This window comes from Hyla sarda, chromosome 1 (assembly GCF_029499605.1).
Source record: "Hyla sarda isolate aHylSar1 chromosome 1, aHylSar1.hap1, whole genome shotgun sequence".
Taxonomy (NCBI): Eukaryota; Metazoa; Chordata; class Amphibia; order Anura; family Hylidae; genus Hyla; species Hyla sarda.
Genome location: NC_079189.1, coordinates 135,209,538 through 135,227,058, shown reverse-complemented (window position 1 = coordinate 135,227,058; position 17,521 = coordinate 135,209,538). Strand labels below are relative to the sequence as shown.

Sequence of the window (17,521 nt, the reverse complement as noted above, 5' to 3'; positions counted from 1 at the left end):
CAGTCCCGGTGGGGTCCCTCGGCACTCTCACACTTACCCTCTGCGGGCGCACGGACATCTCGTCACTCCGGTTTGTGAGTCGTCAGTGTTAGTGGTCCTGGGGAGGGAGAGATCTGTTGCCAGCGTGATGTCTGTAGCAGCTTGCTGATGGCGGCGTCCTCGTGCGCTATGAGCGCTGCGCCTCAAGCTTTATAGTTGTAGATGAACCGAGTTAATTGCTTGCACCTGAAATACAATGTATACCAGCTGTACGTATGGAGTATAACCATAAGGTATAGGCTAGATGCATTTCGAGATATTCCTCTATCTCTTTTTCGATAGCGAAGTATTCCAAAACGGTAACTCATGTAATAAAAATATAGTATGGGCATTCAACCTATTAAAACTTCACTTTTATTCTTCTTTCATGATTAAATTCCATCCACAAGAGAAACTGGAACAACCACCCCAGCAGCTGCTGGAGCCGCGCACGAGCAATAGACTGTTTCGTGTCTCTACCGCTTCCTATGGCCAGTGAAGTGAAGTTTTAATATGGTGAGTGCCCATGTATTCGTTTTTTTAAGTGCTGCTTCTTATCCTGTGCTGCGTTGCATTTTGCTGTATGTATGTACATGATTATTGCTAATAAAGTTATTTTCAATAAAAAAAAGTCAGACTTTCTGTGTGCAAAGATATTCTCCTCTGTACATACAATACTAGTCAAAAGTTTAGGCACGTCTGGATTCTCTTGATTCAGAGACATTTTGATCTAAAGGTTCTAAGGGAATTTGTCAGGATATTTATGCTGCCAGAACCACAGGCAGCAAGAAATCCCAACAGACCCACTGGGCACTGACAACTATGTACTACTGTGAAACACTGCAGCATTTCAGAGAGGGACATAATCCATGCCACCAGGCATGCTGTCTGAGATATAGGAGGAGATTTAACAATATCTGTGTAGAGGAAAAGTTGACCTGTTGCCCATAGCAACCAATCTGATTGTGTCTTTCATTTTTCAAAGGCCTTTTTAAAAATGAAAGAAGCAAGCTGATTTGTTTTCTATGGGCAACTGGTCAACTTTTCCTCTACATTGGTTTTGATAAATCTCCCCCCACATAGTCTCTCCCATTTTGTGTAAAGGCAAAAGTACTATAAGAAGAAAAGAGAGAAGTGCTTCATGTGCAGAGATACAAGGACAGTGGGGGCAAATACTCCAAACCCCAAGGGGATGCTCTCACCTGGGTTGTTACGAGTGTTGCAACATCTATAAAGGCCTTGTATGAACTGTCCCTGTTGGTCCTGCAGCCACCCTTGCCCTCCAGTGGAATCCCAGTTCAACCAGACCATCAGGATCCTGGCAAAGCTATGTGCTGAATGTTGTGTATGGATAATGAAGAATGGACTTCTCTGCTAAAGCTGGCATCACATATCAAATATGGACAGAGAAGATCTACAATTTAGGGAACTACTTAACGAAATGCAGTTTTATTAAACAACCTGTATATGCAATGCATAGAACAAATGTGTTACGAGGGCAAAATTCCCAGATTCATACACAGCTGTGTCAGTAACATCCTCAAATATTTTATACATGGGCAGAAGTAAGTTTAGCCCTAAAAAAAAAGTGGCATACACTTCCTCTGCCAATACACTACATTTTACATGAGGCTAAGAAATGGGTTAATATAACTTTTATAAATGAAGAGAGAAAAGGTGAAAAAAAGGGCATCGAGATGGAGGAAATATTATTAAACAAACATGAAGATATCTTACCTTTAGTAAAAATGTTCATGACTTGGATGTAAGGTCAAAAGGAGGGAGGTCGGAGTGACATTTTTGGGCACCCTGACTGCCCTGTTTTTTACCTTAAATCCCATGATTCTTGTCTTTCTGATTCTGATTTTCTTGTCTTTATGTGATGTTATGCTCCTTATATTTTAAATAAAGATATATTCTTTTCGCCACGAGAACAGCATTTTTTTTTGTTTTTTTTCAATAATCCTGGTAGACTTGCTGCTGGTTATAAAAAGAAACTAAATCTACAGGATGTAATTGTAAGCCCTTTTTCTTCTGTTCCACATTCATGCTCAAGGGAAAATATAAGTGAAACATCAGGCTATTTTTAAGGTTATAAATTATTTGATATTCTCACAATATTAATCCAACCATTTTTGGTATGATACGTACATATTACATATTTTCCAATGTTTTGCTAAAAAGTTTTTTTCCCCAAATTTGACGTTTATGACATGCCAGTAATAAGCTCTTTACTGTAAATTTTGGAAATTTTAGTATAGGAGCCCTCACAGATTGGAGAGGCATTGCAAACAAGTGGCTACTTCCACAGAGGACAGCACCCACCGTTGGTGGCCTCATCTGCCAAGTTTCTCCTTGTTTTATTCTTATGATATGTCTGATTCACAGCTATACACCAATACACTATATACACTGCTCAAAAAAAAATAAAGGGAACACTTAAACAACACAATGTAACGCCAAGTCAATCCCATTTCTGTGAAATCACACTGTCCACTCAGGAAGCAACACTGATTGACAATCAATTTCACATGCTGTTGTGCAAATGGAACAGACAACAGGTGGAAATTATAGGCAATTAGCAAAACATCCCCAATAAAGGAATGGTTCTCCAGGTGTTGACCACAGACCACTTCTCAGTTCCTATGCTTTGTGCCTGATGTTTGGGTCACTTTTGAATGCTGGCGGTGCTTTCACTCTAGTGGTAGCATGAGTGGTTGTGTGGTCTACAACCCACACAAGTGGCTCAGGTAGTGCAGCTCATCCAGGATGGCACATCAATGCGAGCTGTGGCAAGAAGGTTTGCTGTGTATGTCAGCATAGTGTCCAGAGCATAATTTACTATTGAAGGGTTGATTGTCGCATACGCGTAATCTTGCAATAATATCCTTGTAATATGCATGTATATTATATTATGTGACGGATCACCCCATGTAAGAGATGTCATGACTGTTTAACGCTATGTTATAAATGTCTGTTATGTTTATGTTTTGAAAACCCAATAAAAAGATTGTAAAATAAAACATAGGGGTGCTACCAGGAGACAGGCCATTACATCAGGAGACGTGGTGGAGGCCACAGGAGGCAACAACCCATCAAGGAAGAGCACTGCCAGAGCTCTGCAAAATGACCTCCAGCAGGCCACAAATGTGCATGTATCCACTCAAACGATCAGAAACAGACTCCATGAGGGTGGTATGAGGACCCGATGTCCACAGGTGGGGGTTGTGCTTACAGCCGAACACCGTGCAGGACGATTGGCACTTGACAGAGAACACCAAGATTGGCAAATTCGACACTGGCGCCCTATACTCTTCACAGATGAAAGCAGCTTCACACTGAGCACATGTGACAGATATGACAGAGTCTGGAGACACCATGGAGAACATTCTGCTGCCTGTAACATCCTCCAGCATGACCGGTTTGGTGGTGAGTCAGTAACGGTGTGGAGTGGCATTTCTTTGGGGGGGCCGTACAGCCCTCCATGTGCTTGCCAGAGGTAGCCTGAATGCCATTAGATATCAAAATGAGATCCTCAGACCCCTTGTGAGACCACATGCTGGTGTGGTTTGCCCTGGGTTCCTCCTAATGCAAGACAATGCTAGACCTTATGTGGCTGGAGTGTGTCAGCAGTTCCTGCAAGAGGAAGGCATTGATGCTATGGACTGGCCCGCCCGATCCCTAGACCTGAATCCGATTAAGTACATATGGGACATCATGTCTCGCTCCATCCGCCAACATGCTTTATTCCAGGTCTGGGAGGACATCCTTCAGGAGACCATCTGCCACCTCATCAGGAGAATGTCCAGGCATTGTAGGGAGGTCCTATGGGAACGGGGAGGCCACACAAAATACTGGGCCTCCTTTTGACTTGTTTTAAGGACATTACATCAAAGTTGGATCAGCCTGTAGTGTGGTTTTCCGCTTTGAATTTGAGTGTGACTGTCACGATGCCGGCTGGCAGGTAGTGGATCCTCTGTGCCAGAGAGGGATTGGCGTGGACCGTGCTAGTGGATCGGTTCTAAGTCACTACTGGTTTTCACCAGAGCCCGCCGCAAAGCGGGATGGTCTTGCTGCGGCGGTAGTGACCAGGTCGTATCCACTAGCAACGGCTCAACCTCTCTGGCTGCTGAAGATAGGCGCGGTACAAGGGAGTAGACAGAAGCAAGGTCGGACGTAGCAGAAGGTCGGGGCAGGCAGCAAGGATCGTAGTCAGGGGCAACGGCAGGAGGTCTGGAACACAAGCTAGGAACACACAAGGAAACGCTTTCACTGGCACGATGGCAACAAGATCCGGCGAGGGAGTGAAGGAGAAGTGAGGTGATATAGGGAAGTGCACAGGTGATAACACTAATTGGAACCACTGCGCCAATCAGCGGCGCAGTGGCCCTTTAAATCGCAAAGACCCGGCGCGCGCGCGCCCTAGGGAGCGGGGCCGCGCGCGCCGGGACAGGACTGACGGAGAGCGAGTCAGGTACGGGAGCCGGGGTGCGCATCGCGAGCGGGCGCTACCCGCATCGCGAATCGCATCCCGGCTGGAGGCGGTATCGCAGCGCCCCGGGTCAGTGGAACTGACCGGAGCGCTGCAGTGAGGAGAGTGTAGCGAGCGCTCCGGGGAGGAGCGGGGACCCGGAGCGCTCGGCGTAACAGTACCCCCCCCCTTGGGTCTCCCCCTCTTCTTGGAGCCTGAGAACCTGAGGACCAGACTTTTGTCCAGGATATTGTCCTCAGGTTCCCAGGACCTCTCTTCTGGACCACAACCCTCCCAATCCACTAAAAAGAAGGTTTTCCCTCTGACCTTTTTTGATGCTAAAATCTCTTTGACGGAGAAGATGTCCGAGGAGCCGGAGACAGGAGTGGGAGGAACAGATTTGGGAGAGAAACGGTTAATGATAAGTGGTTTAAGAAGAGAAACGTGAAAGGCATTAGGAATACGAAGAGAAGGGGGAAGAAGAAGTTTGTAAGAGACAGGATTAATCTGGCGCAAAATTTTGAAAGGACCAAGATAGCGTGGTCCCAACTTATAGCTAGGGACACGGAAGCGGACATATTTAGCGGAGAGCCATACCTTGTCTCCAGGGGAAAAAATGGGAGGAGCTCTTCTTTTCTTATCCGCGAATTTCTTCATGCGTGAAGAAGCCTGTAAGAGAGAATTTTGGGTCTCTCTCCATATGATGGAAAGATCACGAGAAATTTCATCCACAGCGGGCAGACCAGAGGGCAAGGGGGTAGGGAGGGGAGGAAGAGGGTGACGGCCGTACACCACGAAAAATGGGGATTTGGAGGAAGATTCAGAGACTCTGAAATTATACGAGAATTCGGCCCAAGGTAGAAGATCTGCCCAGTCATCCTGGCGGGAGGAAACAAAATGTCGTAAATAATCACCCAAGACCTGGTTAATTCTTTCTACTTGTCCATTGGATTGAGGATGATATGCAGAAGAAAAATTTAATTTAATCTTGAGTTGTTTACAGAGAGCCCTCCAGAATTTAGACACGAATTGGACGCCTCTATCCGAGACGATCTGCGTAGGCAACCCGTGAAGACGAAAAATGTGTACAAAAAATTGTTTAGCCAACTGAGGCGCTGAAGGAAGACCAGGAAGAGGGATGAAATGTGCCATTTTGGAGAATCGATCAACGACCACCCAAATAACAGTGTTGCCATGGGATGGGGGTAAGTCAGTAATAAAATCCATACCAATCAGAGACCAAGGCTGTTCGGGGACAGGCAGAGGATGAAGAAAACCAGCGGGCTTCTGGCGAGGAGTCTTATCCCGGGCACAGATAGTGCAGGCTCGCACAAAGTCCACCACATCAGTCTCTAGAGTCGGCCACCAATAGAAGCGAGAGATGAGTTGCACAGATTTCTTGATGCCCGCATGACCTGCGAGATGGGAGGAGTGACCCCATTTGAGGATTCCGAGGCGTTGGCGTGGAGAAACAAAGGTCTTTCCTGGAGGAGTTTGCCTGATGGAGGCTGGAGAAGTGGAAATCAGGCAGTCAGGAGGAATGATGTGTTGAGGAGAGAGTTCAACTTCAGAAGCATCTGAGGAACGAGAGAGAGCATCGGCCCTAATGTTCTTATCGGCAGGCCGAAAGTGAATTTCAAAATTAAATCGGGCAAAGAACAGAGACCACCTGGCCTGACGAGGATTCAGCCGTTGGGCAGACTGGAGGTAGGAGAGGTTCTTGTGATCGGTGTAAATAATAACTGGAAATCTTGATCCCTCCAGCAGATGCCTCCATTCCTCAAGTGCTAATTTAATGGCTAGAAGCTCTCGATCCCCGATGGAGTAGTTCCTCTCCGCCGGAGAGAAGGTCCTAGAAAAAAAACCACAAGTAACAGCATGCCCGGAAGAGTTTTTTTGTAGAAGGACAGCTCCAGCTCCCACTGAGGAGGCATCAACCTCCAATAGGAAGGGTTTAGATGGGTCAGGTCTGGAGAGCACGGGAGCCGAAGAAAAGGCAGACTTGAGCCGTTTAAAGGCGTCTTCCGCTTGAGGAGGCCAAGACTTGGGATCGGCATTTTTTTTGGTTAAAGCCACAATAGGAGCCACAACGGTAGAAAAATGTGGAATAAATTGCCTGTAATAATTGGCGAACCCCAAAAAACGTTGGATGGCACGGAGTCCGGAGGGGCGTGGCCAATCTAAGACGGCAGAGAGTTTGTCTGGATCCATTTGTAGTCCCTGGGCAGAGACCAAGTATCCTAGGAAAGGAAGAGATTGGCATTCAAACAGACATTTCTCTATTTTGGCATAGAGTTGATTGTCACGAAGTCTCTGAAGAACCATACGGACATGCTGGCGGTGTTCTTCTAGATTGGCAGAAAAAATCAGGATATCGTCCAGATATACAACAACACAGGAGTATAGGAGATCACGAAAAATTTCATTAACAAAGTCTTGGAAGACGGCAGGGGCGTTGCACAGGCCAAAGGGCATGACCAGATACTCAAAGTGTCCATCTCTGGTGTTAAATGCCGTTTTCCATTCATCCCCCTCTCTGATGCGGATGAGATTATAAGCACCTCTTAAGTCCAGTTTGGTAAAAATGTGGGCACCTTGGAGGCGATCAAAGAGTTCAGAGATGAGGGGTAGGGGGTAGCGGTTCTTAACCGTGATTTTATTAAGACCGCGGTAGTCAATGCAAGGACGTAGAGAGCCATCTTTTTTGGACACAAAGAAAAATCCGGCTCCGGCAGGAGAGGAGGATTTACGGATAAAGCCCTTTTTTAAATTTTCCTGGACGTATTCAGACATGGCAAGAGTCTCTGGGACGGACAGAGGATAGATTCTGCCCCGGGGTGGAGTAGTGCCCGGGAGGAGGTCAATAGGACAATCATAAGGCCTGTGAGGAGGTAGAGTCTCAGCTTGTTTTTTGCAAAAAACGTCCGCAAAGTCCATATAGGCCTTAGGGAGACCGGTTACAGGAGGAACCACAGAGTCACGGCAAGGGTTACTGGGAACCGGTTTTAGGCAGTCCTTGGAACAAGAGGGCCCCCAACTCCTGATCTCCCCAGTGGACCAATCCAGGGTTGGGGAATGGAGTTGAAGCCAGGGAAGTCCAAGGAGAATTTCAGAAGTGCAATTGGGGAGGACCAAAAGTTCAATCCTCTCGTGATGAGATCCGATGCACATTAGAAGGGGCTCCGTGCGGAAACGTATGGTACAGTCCAATCTTTCATTGTTTACACAATTGATGTAGAGGGGTCTGGCGAGACTGGTCACCGGGATGTTGAACCTGTTGACGAGAGAGGCCAAAATAAAATTTCCTGCAGATCCGGAGTCCAAGAAGGCCACAGCAGAGAAGGAGAAGGCAGAGGCAGACATCCGCACAGGCACAGTAAGACGTGGAGAAGCAGAGTAGACATCAAGGACTGTCTCACCTTTGTGCGGAGTCAGCGTACGTCTTTCCAGGCGGGGAGGACGGATAGGACAATCCTTCAGGAAGTGTTCGGTACTAGCACAGTACAGGCAGAGATTCTCCATGCGGCGTCGTGTCCTCTCTTGAGGTGTCAGGCGAGACCGGTCGACCTGCATAGCCTCCACGGCGGGAGGCACAGGAACAGATTGCAGGGGACCAGAGGAGAGAGGAGCCGGGGAGAAGAAACGCCTCGTGCGAACAGAGTCCATATCCTGGCGGAGCTCCTGACGCCTTTCGGAAAAACGCATGTCAATGCGAGTGGCTAGGTGAATGAGTTCATGTAGATTAGCAGGGATTTCTCGTGCGGCCAGAACATCTTTAATGTTGCTGGATAGGCCTTTTTTAAAGGTCGCGCAGAGTGCCTCATTATTCCAGGATAATTCTGAAGCAAGAGTACGGAATTGTACGGCATACTCGCCAAGGGAAGAATTACCCTGGACCAGGTTCAACAGGGCAGTCTCAGCAGAAGAGGCTCGGGCAGGTTCCTCAAAGACACTTCGAATTTCCGAGAAGAAGGAGTGTACAGAGGCAGTGACGGGGTCATTGCGGTCCCAGAGCGGTGTGGCCCAAGACAGGGCTTTTCCAGACAGAAGGCTGACTACGAAAGCCACCTTAGACCTTTCAGTGGGGAACTGGTCCGACATCATCTCCAAGTGCAATGAACATTGGGAAAGAAAGCCACGGCAAAACTTAGAGTCCCCATCAAATTTATCCGGCAAGGATAGTCGTAGTCCAGAAGCGGCCACTCGCTGCGGAGGAGGTGCAGGAGCTGGCGGAGGAGATGATTGCTGGAGCTGTGGTAGTAACTGTTGTAGCATAACAGTCAGTTGAGACAGCTGTTGGCCTTGTTGCGCTATCTGTTGTGACTGCTGGGCGACCACCGTGGTGAGGTCAGCGACAACTGGCAGAGGAACTTCAGCGGGATCCATGGCCGGATCTACTGTCACGATGCCGGCTGGCAGGTAGTGGATCCTCTGTGCCAGAGAGGGATTGGCGTGGACCGTGCTAGTGGATCGGTTCTAAGTCACTACTGGTTTTCACCAGAGCCCGCCGCAAAGCGGGATGGTCTTGCTGCGGCGGTAGTGACCAGGTCGTATCCACTAGCAACGGCTCAACCTCTCTGGCTGCTGAAGATAGGCGCGGTACAAGGGAGTAGACAGAAGCAAGGTCGGACGTAGCAGAAGGTCGGGGCAGGCAGCAAGGATCGTAGTCAGGGGCAACGGCAGGAGGTCTGGAACACAGGCTAGGAACACACAAGGAAACGCTTTCACTGGCACGATGGCAACAAGATCCGGCGAGGGAGTGAAGGGGAAGTGAGGTGATATAGGGAAGTGCACAGGTGATAACACTAATTGGAACCACTGCGCCAATCAGCGGCGCAGTGGCCCTTTAAATCGCAAAGACCCGGCGCGCGCGCGCCCTAGGGAGCGGGGCCGCGCGCGCCGGGACAGGACTGACGGAGAGCGAGTCAGGTACGGGAGCCGGGGTGCGCATCGCGAGCGGGCGCTACCTGCATCGCGAATCGCATCCCGGCTGGAGGCGGTATCGCAGCGCCCCGGGTCAGTGGAACTGACCGGAGCGCTGCAGTGAGGAGAGTGTAGCGAGCGCTCCGGGGAGGAGCGGGGACCCGGAGCGCTCGGCGTAACAGTGACTCCATATCCAGACCCCCATGGGTTGATAAATTTAATTTTATTGATAATCGTTGTGTGATTTTGTTGTCAGCACATTCAACTATGTAAAGATTAAAGTATTTCATACTATTCGTTCATTCATTCAGATATGGGATGTGTTATCGTAGTGTTCCCTTTATTTCTTTTGAGCAGTGTATTAGACCCTGTGTCCATCTAAGGATTTCCTTTGTTAAAGAGGGATTCCAGCCATTAACAGGCTGCACCATCATGAATTATACAGCAGGTGAAATAAGAACACATCACCATTATCTCACTAAATATTGTTTCATTGAGACAACAGCACCTGCAAATTCCAGATCTTTTTGAAGCTCTCAACAAGTGGTCCTTGGCTCTTGGATAACTCTTCTGGTAGGGGAATATTTATAGTGAACATACAGAAGCTTAAAAATGCGCCTGTAACTAGCTCCATTGTTATTTTCTGTAATAATCAGGTTGTAATGGTCTTGAGACAAATCTTTACTTTTACCCATCATGCAGGGCCGGATTAAGAGCATCATGGGCCTGGTGCTGAGGATTTTGATGGGCCTACAAGTGTCTGTGACCCAACAGCTGGGTTGCGGCCATTTGTGGGTTGCAGTGCAACTCCATTTACTTACATTATGTGCGACACGTACGACAAACATATGACATATGTAGGTAGCCAGGTAAGTAGCTTGCCAGTTGGATTGTTAGCTAACTAGGTAGATAGCCAGATAACTAAGTAGAAGCATGGTAGAGCAACAAATCTGAACAGCGTCAAGGTGATGTGGTTGCAAGCGGGCCCAATCACAGCCCTGGTCGCTGGCGGCAGTAATCGACACAAATAGAAAGCGTCCCACAGCCTCCAATATAAGGTGAAAAGCAGTGTAGTTTATTTCCTCATATGTGGCAAGCAACGTTTCGACTGTCTGCACAGTCTTTATCAAGCATACAAAAGTGACCAGAGTACTATTATTTATGTGTGAACACACACAAAATCAATTACAGGGTAATTATAGCAAATCAAAGTGAAAAGGTTAAAAAAAAAAAAAAAAAATACAATGATCCAGTGTAAAAAAATAAAATACACATACAGTGATCCCTCAGCTTACAATGGCCTCAACATACAATAGTTTCAACATACAATGGTCTTTTCTGGACCATTGTAACTTGAAACCAAACTCAACATACAATGTACAGACAGTCCAGATCTGCGAAACATGTCAATGGCCGGAAGAACCGACCAATCAGAATGGACATTTACTGGTAAAACCCCTGTATTACTGAAGTGCATGCACTGACTGGCTGTCTGGTAGCGCCCCCTACAGTACAGGGAGGTATTACATGTTCTGTACTCTTTACCTGTACCAGGGTTAGCTGCTCCTTTGGACACCAGGTGAGGGCGGCTCCATGATACTTTTTTAGGACACTGTGTACTGTACAGGACCCTGAAGAAGCTCCTGTCCTCTACATAGACCAGTGTTTCCCAACGAGGGTGCCTCCAGCTGTTGCAAAACTACAACTCCCAGCATGCCCGGACAGCCTGTCCAGGCATGCTGGGAGTTGTAGTTTTGCAACAGCTGGAGGCACCCTGGTTGGAAAACACTGAAATAGACAGTGATTACAGCTCCCAGCAGATGTTTCTTATTTATGTGTAAGGATTTGCTTTATCTGTATTAGTTATCTACTTATTTTTATTTAATCCTCACTTTTTCCTATTTTCAGATGACATTTTGGGGCTTCAGAACCAATTACCAGGTTTCCATAGAGTTCTGGTCTCAACATACAATGGTCGTCCCGAAACCTATTAATATTGTAACTTGAGGGACCATTGTATGGATATATGCGTGCAATGAAATACAATGTGTTTAGTGTTATTACATTTACATATCACCAAACCGATCATAGTGAAAATATAATCATGATTAAATACGTATCTACAAGAGAATTAAAAACAATGGCGGAGAAGGGGTTAGGTCAAAAACACTCACCACATGTGTAAGTAATCATGGCAATGTGACAGGTTGTATACAGACGCTCACTGCCTCGTGAACATAGAAAATGTGATGCGGCCTATACACAGACCAGTATCACTAATAACACCACAATACAAGGGACATATAAATCTACCACACCATGACCACTGACTAAACAATACCACCATACTGTATGGAAATAAAAGCCACTATACACAGACCAGTATCACTAATAACACTACAATACAAGGGACATATAAATCTACCACACCATGACCACTGACTAAACAATACCACCATACTGTATGGAAATAAAAGCCACTATACACAGACCAGTATCACTAATAACACCACAATACAAGGGACATATAAATCTACCACACCATGACCACTGACTAAACAATACCACCATACTGTATGGAAATAAAAGCCACTATACACAGACCAGTATCACTAATAACACCACAATACAAGGGACATATAAATCTACCACACCATGACCACTGACTAAACAATACCACCATACTGTATGGAAATAAAAGCCACTATACACAGACCAGTATCACTAATAACACCACAATACAAGGGACATATAAACCTACCACACCATGACCACTACCATGACCACTAACACTGCTATATTGTTATTGAATAAAAACCAGTACAGAATACAAAAGATCAATAACCCTACACAGGAATAGATTTGAGCTGTACACAGGGGCTGCAGACCATATAGGTTATTATAGTTATATACTCACAGGGGCTGCAGACCATATAGGTTATTATAGTTATATACTTACGGGGCGTCTACTCTGTTCGGAGTCGCTCACTTTTCTCTTTCTTCTCCATCTGTCTGAGTCATCATGAAGATTTCTCCCAATCACAATTCGTCTTCACCGAATCTGCCAGACAAACATTTTAGGATTCTCGCTACAGCAAAATCCTCACCTCTATACAAACCCCCTATATGTATTGCACTGCCCCATATAGTAGTTCCTTCTGTGCCCTATATAGTATTAGGCCCCAACATTGTCCTCATACATTATAATGCCCCCTCTCATTGCCCCTATATAATATAATGCCCCCTCACATTGCCCCATATATAGTAATGCCTCCTTACATTACCCCCATAGATTATAATGCCCCCTAACATGACCCCCCCATATATAGTAATGTCCCCCTCACATGGCTCCCACACATAATAATGCCCCCCTTACAGGCCCCCCACACATAATAATGCCCCCCTCACATGGCTCCTACACATAATAATGCCCCCCTCACATGTCCCCCTCATATAATAATGCCCCCCCTCACATGTCCCCCACATATAATAATGCCCCCTCACATGTCCCCCTCATATAATAATGCCCCCCTCACATGTCCCCCACATATAATAATGCCCCCCTCACATGTCCCTCACATATAATAATGCCCCCTCACATGTCCCCCACATATAATAATGCCCCCTCACATGTCCCCCACATATAATAATGCCCCCCCTCACATGTCCCCCACATATAATAATGCCCCCTCACATGTCCCCCACATATAATAATGCCCCCTCACATGTCCCCCACATATAATAATGCCCCCTCACATGTCCCCCACATATAATAATGCCCCCTCACATGTCCCCCACATATAATAATGCCCCCTCACATGTCCCCCTCATATAACAATGCCCCCCTCACATGTCTCCCTCATATAATAATGCCCCCCCACACATGTCCCCCTCATATAATAATGCCCCCCCCCACACATGTCCCCCACATATCATTAGGCCCCCTCACATGTCCCTCTCATATAATAATGCCCCCCCTCACATGTCCCCCACATATAATAATGCCCCCCTCACATGTCCCCCACATATAATAATGCCCCCCCTCACATGTCCCCCACATATAATAATGCCCCCCCTCACATGTCCCCCAAATATAATAATGCCCCTCCTCACATGTCCCCCACATATAATAATGACCCCCCTCACATGTCCCCCACATATAATAATGCCCCCTCACATGTCCCCCACATATAATAATGCCCCCTCACATGTCCCCCTCATATAATAATGCCCCCTCACATGTCCCCCTCATATAATAATGCCCCCTCACATGTCCCCCTCATATAATAATGCCCCCCCTCATGCCCCCCTCATATAATAATGCCCCCCTCACATGTCCCCCACATATAATAATGCCCCCCCTCACATGTCCCCCACATATAATAATGCCCCCCCTCACATGTCCCCCACATATGATAATGCCCCTCTCACATGTCCTCCACATATAATAATGCCCCCTCACATGTCCCCCACATATAATAATGCCCCCTCACATGTCCCCCTCATATAATAATGCCCCCTCACATGTCCCCCTCATATAATAATGCCCCCCCTCACATGTCCCCCACATATAATTATGCCCCTCTCACATGTCCTCCACATGTAATAATGCCACTCTCACATGGCCCCCACATATAATAATGCCCCCTCACATATTAATGCCCCCCTACATGGCCCCCTCACATATCAATGCCCCCTCAAATGGCCCCCTCGTATATTAATACCCCCTCACATATTAATGCCCCCCTCACATATTAATGCATTACTTATATGGGGGCATTACTTATATGGGGGCATTACTATATATGGGGGCCATGTGAGGGGCATTATTATGTATGGGAGGCATGTGAGGGGGCATTACTTATTGGGGGCAAAGTTAGGGGGGCATTACTTATTATTACTTTGCCCCCATATAAGTAATGCCCCCTCACCTTGCGCCCATATAAGTATGCCCCCGTCATTTTGCCCCCATATAAGTAATGCCCCCTCACATAATAATGCCCCCAGCAAAAAAACCAAAAAAAAACTCACCTCTGTCTCATTCCCCCGCAGCTCCTGTTCTCTCCTCTTCTCTCCTGTGCTGACAGCCTCCGCAGAGCCGCTGCCGCACAGGAAGCCCGGGATGGAGTGACAGGACGGAGCCGCCGGCTCCTTCCTGTTACGTCAGCTGCCGCACCGAGCGCACGCTTAACGCTGTGTGCGTCTTAAAGGCGCACTCAGTGTTAAAAGCTGCGGTCGCTCGGAGATTCGGGACAGGTGGATCTGGTTCTGCTCGCGTCCCGGATCCTTGACCTGCTGGCCCAGTCGCAAGGGGAACGATAGGGCCCGCAGGTGAAGCATCCGGTTATGCACATGCTGGGACCGTGCCAGCACCGGTCCCAGCATGTTGCAGCCCTCAGTCTGTGCGGCCGTTTGTGCAGGCCGCCGGGCCTATTTTAACGTAGGGGCCTGGAGCTGCCGCTCCATCCGCCCCTACGTTAATCCGGCCCTGCCATCATGAGATGTGTCTTGTGTGACACCTTGATAATAAGACCTTTTTTTGTAGACCACCAGTTGGGATTGAACCAGCTGATATTAATTTGCACTGACAAGGGGCTGGATTGATTATTGAAAATTTATATATTTCAGCAGTTGTCTTGGCTTTCCATGCTTTATTATGCGAAAGGGTTCTTCATGTGTTCAATACTTTTTCCTTGTGTCATTTCACTTTATTAGACAAAACTTAATTTCTGAGCTTATTTGTTTATTTATTTGAATTTATGGATTACTCGTTTTTACCAACATCTGGTAAACATTTTGTGTCAATAGCACATTTGGAAATATATTCAGTAAGAAAAAAGGTGACATGTTCAATACTTATTTCATCCTCTGTATATGTGATTCCATCACTGCACGTGTTGTGGGAACAATTAGAGAGGAGGCAGCACTGTAGTACATAACTTGCTTTTTGTTTTGTTTTATATAATATTTCTAGTTGTCAATTTAGCAAAAACTGCACCAATAACTTTGCATTACCTATGTTGCTATTGATCTTTGTTAAGCTTACTTTTTGGTGTTTTTTATACATGACATAAAGAGTCAAAATGTTTGCAGGTAGGGCCCTTGACTACCATAAAAAAAAAAAAAGAAAAAAAAGAATGAAAAAAAAATGAAAGAAAAAGAATGCTGTGCACTAGTTATGAGGTAAACAGAGAACAGCCAAAAACAAACATAACATGCTATTCCTTAGACTTCTATTAAGAGCTTATGTAGACTGGCATAGAACCTAGTGAAAAAAGGTGACATGTTCAATATTTATTTCATCCGCTGTATATGTGATATCATCACTGCACGTGTCATGGGAACCACTAAAGAGGAGGCAATGCTGGAGTACATAATGTATTTTTTGTTTTTTATAATATTTCTAGTTGAAAAAAAACATTAAATTTAGGCCACATAGTTTGAGCATTATGGTATTTAAATAATGATAACTTGTTATGTTATAATGCTACTAAATCCAAAGGTGTTATTAATTTATCATTTATCATTATAGGTGTGAGTGAAGCATTTTTCTACACCTTTTTTTTGTGTGTTGGTAATTGGTCACGGAGCATTTGATACATTTTGCGCAGGTTACATTTTCTGAAATTTCTCTCTTTACATGCACCAAAAAGCTAAGCGAAGTCTGGGCTGGTGTAGTTTTAGAGACTTTTCAGTGGCTTTGCGCCTTTTTTGCGCCTTTTTACAAAAAGGTGCAGTTCATAAAGCCCTTCCATATAATATGTATTGCCAAAATCTGTGAATTGCAACTCAAAATCTGCAGAAATGTGGAAACCAAAAGGCGCAAAAAAGGCACAAATAAACTCTGCTTGCGCCTTTTTTGCACCCTTTCTAGACACAAAAAACAGTCTAGAGACAATGATAAATGTCGGCCTATATTCGTATAACAGAGGGTCCGAAGAAGAAGTAACGACTGAAACAGGTCTGTAAATTCCTCTTTTCAAGTTATTGCACTGTCGAACCCTCGTATATACAGAAAACAATACCTACACACATAATTCACAAATTTCTTCAGGGCTTTAATAGTGGTAGAAAAAGAGGAATACGGTCACTCTCAGAAAATAACTGATCAGTTATTCTTGCAAGTAGGTCAATTTTTTTCCTTGGGGACATTCAGAATTTTAAGCCTGTTACATATGGATATGTAGTTCACATGCTGTAAAACACTGGGGAAAATATCCTGGTATAAATGCATCAGATGAGATTTATTCCTAAATCCTTTACATACCCTGCTCAAGTTGGGAAGGGCAAAGTGAGAATGCACTGTTCGAAAAGGAAGGTAGGGATGGTTAAAGGTAGCGTTTAACCAGGAAGGGGTGCGATTGCTGGCGATCGCTAGTGCCGGCAGTCCAGCGCACTTTCCCCAAATCTCAGTGACCACGGGCTGTCTTGGGTCTACAACCTACAAAAGGATGTAAGTAGTATGTAGTGTTTATTTTTTACATCTACATCCTGTGGAGGGGGGCAATTTTATCTTTACTGGGGGGCACAGGACTACATATCGGGTGCACTAGTCTACATACAGAATGCAATTACCTACTGGGGGGCCTGCTTTCTACTACTTACTAAAGGGTCCTGGCTATCTACTCCTGGCTATCTACTCAGGTCTATCTACCTACTTGGCTTAGCACTTGGCTACCTACTGGGAGTATTTCTCTAGCTACTTGGGAACCTGGTTACTTACTGGGGGTACCTATCTGGCTACTGTGGTACCCTTAGCTAACTACTAGGGGCAACTACTTATGTGGTAACCTACAGTATCTACCTACTGATGAACAAATACATAAAATGAGCACCTATCTCCCTTCTAAGTGGCACCTGGCTACCTACTGGAGGGCATCTACTTACTGGGGGAACCTACTTACTAATAGAGGGATTATTACTGTTTGGAGCACTGTGTGTAAGGAAAAGGTAAAGATGGTGTTGGAAAAGTCTGTCCAACAAATTCTGCAGATATACTTTTTAGATGGGATAAGTTGTCAAGGTGGTCTGGGCCAGATGAAGAAGGGAAGGTGAGTGAATGCACACATCACCTGTGAGTCACGAGATGTAAGTACACTGTAATCATTT

At 45.9% G+C, this 17,521-nt stretch overlaps 1 protein-coding gene across 3 annotated transcripts in view; it reads left to right on the top strand.

The window, feature by feature from the left end:
* RXFP1 (relaxin family peptide receptor 1) overlaps positions 1 to 17,521 on the top strand; it is a 379,356-nt gene that overhangs the window by 97,785 nt on the left and 264,050 nt on the right. The window contains exon 1 of one of the 3 annotated variants that reach the window (XM_056561789.1): positions 16,806 to 16,865. The exons of the other annotated variants lie outside the window; for them this stretch is intronic. The gene's annotated coding sequence lies outside the window, so the exon portion shown is untranslated. Of the gene's footprint in view, positions 1 to 16,805; positions 16,866 to 17,521 lie in introns of those variants that run through there. 3 annotated transcript variants of the gene reach the window in all.